At 41.6% G+C, this 3,978-nt stretch overlaps 1 pseudogene; it reads right to left on the minus strand.

The window, feature by feature from the left end:
* Positions 1–2,301: 2,301 nt before the first annotated feature.
* LOC147464420 (tropinone reductase homolog At5g06060 pseudogene) lies at positions 2,302–2,828 on the minus strand (annotated as a pseudogene).
* Positions 2,829–3,978: the final 1,150 nt, after the last annotated feature.

Below are 3,978 nucleotides of genomic sequence, written 5' to 3' on the forward strand. Positions count from 1 at the left end.
CAATGGGTAAATGTAAGAAGCTAAGTGCCAGATATTGTGGACCTTTTGTAATCACAGAGCATATTAATGATCAAGCTTACAGACTCTTCTTATTACCACACATAAAGATACATGATGTTTTTCACGTCAGCTTACTCAAGAAGTATATACCTAATCCGCAACATATTCTTGATGATTCTCTATTATCTACCTCTACCGATGAAACTTTTGAAGTATATCCCGAAGTAATACTTCAAAGCAGAACACGTAATTGGACCATTATTGGACACCTTGTTAAAAATGGTCAACGTATCTGCAGGAAGATGCCACTTGGAAATGTGATGATGTAATGAGACCAAATTATCCAAATTTTCATGTCGAGGTGAGGACACCTTGAATTTTTCAAGTGTGGAAGGATGTAAGATCCCCAATTTTTGGGTCTCTTCTAAAAATAAGAAAAATAGCTTTCAATATATATTTTGCCAAATTTTACCTTAAGATGCTTGATTGCCATTGTTGGAAGGTTCTAAAGTAAAAAGCAAGGTCGTTTCCATGTTCCAGTAGGTTAAACGGATGTTTGATTCAGTTTTGGAAAAATTTGCTATTTTTAGCTTTTTCATGTTTTTTATGGTTTTAGGTGCTTTTTTGCAAAAAGATCCTTGATCTAAGTGTTCTAGGGAAGCTATGGTCCAATTTTTTAAAAATATGTTTTTTGAGTGCTTTTCACACTATTTGTAGCTTTTCATGATTTTTAGTGTTTTTTATTGAAAAGCGAGTCCGCTTTCTTATTCCAGTGGACAAGGGGAACCCGTGGTTCAATTTTAGAAAATTTTATTTGTTATGGAAATTATTTTTATAAAAAGCGATATCATAAATACGCCGATGCAGTACACAAGTCATAATTGTGTCGAGACATTACGGTGCGACAGAGTCTTACCATAGCCCGAGCGAGATCTCTCGAGCGAACTAAAATCCGAGCGAATATCAAAGCTTGCATTTCATTCTATGTCTTGAACATGTATTTGAGTCAATCTTTGTCTCTAGCCCCTTGCACAAACATGAAGGAACATAGAAAACTCCTTGCTTCCATATTATTTTTAAAAATATTTACACGTTGATCAAGTGATTTGTGGCATGAATGATTCATGGTTGGTTGCGGGTCCTATTTTTGGTTGCTAATTGAGAACTATCTCCTTTTCGCTCCACCTCTTAAGCGTGAAGTGGGAGGGAAACCACATAAATGATAAACATGGCGTAGTCTACATGCTTTGGTTATATGTTCATGTTCTCATTGTTTCTCACACCAAATAAACTAAAATTGCGTTGCTGCCATTTGCAAATTAATAACCTTGTGAAGAACTGTCTCTTAGCTTCCATACATGAGGGCCACAAATGGCCAGTGCAATGAAGTGTTTAAAGAAAACTCTGGTCTAGTGTATCTTTATTGGCTAAAATTGCAAAAAATTTGACTACATTCTGAGCTTATCTTCAAGAAAACTAGTAAAATATTAAATTTTTTAATGTAAATACCAGCAAATGCTTCAAATTTGACCTATGAGCCAAAAGAATTATTAAGTGTGCCCATCGTGCATCTTTATTTTCTTTCGTTGGAAAAAATGTTCTTGGAAAGCCCTGGTGTGGTGTATTTACCCATAACAAAGATACAATCTCCCAGTAGACCCCTGTATTGGCGCAGGGGCCTTGTGGGCAGTGCGACGTTTAGGGAGCAGATTCCGACACCTTGTGTAGAGAGATAATTTATCCCCATGAGAACCCCTAAACACTAGGTGTAGTACTCTAGCAAGATGCAAGCATCTATGATTGAAAATCCCTTGTTTCATGCTTGACAAAAACAAGCTCCTCCAAGGTGGCCTTCACCATGCATGATAGCAGCGATCACAATAGTGTTGCCTCCGCTCCATCACCGTTTTATTGAATTGCTTTGAGAAGTTTTCTTTTCTTATATGTACATTTGGAAGCTAAGAGCCAAGAAGCTGTTTGGTTGGTCTGCTTATGAGAATTACCATTGCAATCTTGTGCATGAGTTCAAATCCCTCTAATGAGAAAATGACTCCCTGGCCCCATGTGCTTGTCAGTGCCAATGAATTCATGAACAAAGCTAAATACACATCAATAAAACCAACATGGGGCAACGCGGAACCAACTCAACTCAAATCAAAAAGTCGATCACTAGTGGAAGGGTGAGAAAAAACTAAAAACATTACTTGCAAAGTGGAATTATTTTAAGAAATTGACATTGGCATTGTAGCATAATACATCTCTCTCTCTCTCTCTCTATGGACACTGAATACTCACCAGATCTCAATCATCTATAGGGAAGAAGCAATTTACAGACATAGACCCATCGATTGTGATAAATTGACCAGTGGGGAGGCACAAGAATGCCACTGCACAACTGAGGCAACTTCGAATGGTTCTCTAGCTCGCCTTAGAGGTGTTCGGCATATAGTTTTCCTTGTTAAGCCCTCGTCTTTAAGCACCAGGGAGCCACAATGGTTACTCGAATTCCATCCTTGGCCCACTCACAGGCAAGATTCTTTGCAATTTGATTCATAGCACCTTTACTTGCAACGTACAGAGAACCAAAACGAATTGCAACAACACCTGCAGGCTGCTACTAATGAAACAAAAGCAACATTTCCCTTTCTCGATGCTTTTAGAAGAGGATGGGCCAGTTGAGCATTTTGATAGGATGACTGGAAATTCATGGAAATGATTAGAGAGAAATCTTCTGCCGTGTACTCCACAACAGGCTTTCTTATATTCATGCCCACATTATTCACCAGAATATTGAGCTTTCCATTGAAAGCTGAGGAAACATCACCAAAATAAGGCTGAGAGAGAGAGAGAGGGGGGGGGGGGGGGGGAGAGAGAGAGAGAGACTGCAACTGTGCCGCCTACAGGCATCCCGCATGAGAAAAGCCCATACTTGTTGGCCTCAAGAGTCGCAGTGAAGGGTTTTTTTCCATATGCGTTTTTGCTTTTAGCTCAGGGTGGCACAGGCGGTTCCCTGTCCTCAGCTTAAGTCGGTGCAAAACGCTTAGGGTCACATCCACGGTGCCCTCGGACTCTGCCCACCTGCCTGATCTAGAGATGAAGCATCTTCCTCGAGCTTCCCACTCTTCCTCTGATTGTGCACAATCTATTCTCTCTAATGATTGGAATCTCACTTCAATGTGAAGAATGAGGAGCCATGCTTTATCGTGCAATCATGAAGGTGGTACAAGACGCAATATAGGATGTAACAAATCAGCCTCTGAGCGAATTGGAAACTAGATCCACAAGGGAAATTATAAAGCAAGCATTAAGAAAGCAAACAAAATCTGATGGTGGTGATGCAGCAATCCAATAACACGCCAATGAAAGTCCAGTTGGACCCTTCCACTGGCCACCCCATTGCCTGCGCCCGCTTTGTGGTGGGAAAATTCTGGCACGGCCTTCTATCGTGGTCAAGTGTGGGCCTCGCTTCAGTTCAAGTCGCTGCTCATCCGCATCAACCCAGGCCAGCACCTGCTCACACACCCCAGCAAGATTTAAGCAGTGAGATTTGGCGCCTTCAGCACGCAAGATCTTCCCACTCTTCCTCCGATTGGCCAGCTCTTCAACTGCCCGTCCCTTTTATCTCGCTAGCTTGTCCCTTTTATCTCGCTAGCCTCTCAATCAACTCTGCTCTTTTGAAACCTGCCGAAACCAGTCCGCACCGGCGCGGAATGGTTCCAGCAGGTTTTTTTTAATTAAAAAAACCATCCACGTTGCGCACCTACAAGGCAGGTCTCTGGCTCCATTTCATTGGCAAGTCAAGTACGACACTGCTCTTGTGAAACTTGTTGAAACCTATCCATGCCGGCGCGGAATGGTTCCAACAGGTTTTTGTTTTTTTTTATAAAATCATCTACGTTGCGCACATGTGGCAAGGCAGGTTTTGGGCTCCATTTCATTGGTCAGCCAAGTCCGGCATGCTGGCTGTAGTTTTGGGGT

Source organism: Adiantum capillus-veneris, chromosome 1 (genome assembly GCF_014529385.1).
Source record: "Adiantum capillus-veneris isolate H3 chromosome 1, ASM1452938v2, whole genome shotgun sequence".
Taxonomy (NCBI): Eukaryota; Viridiplantae; Streptophyta; class Polypodiopsida; order Polypodiales; family Pteridaceae; genus Adiantum; species Adiantum capillus-veneris.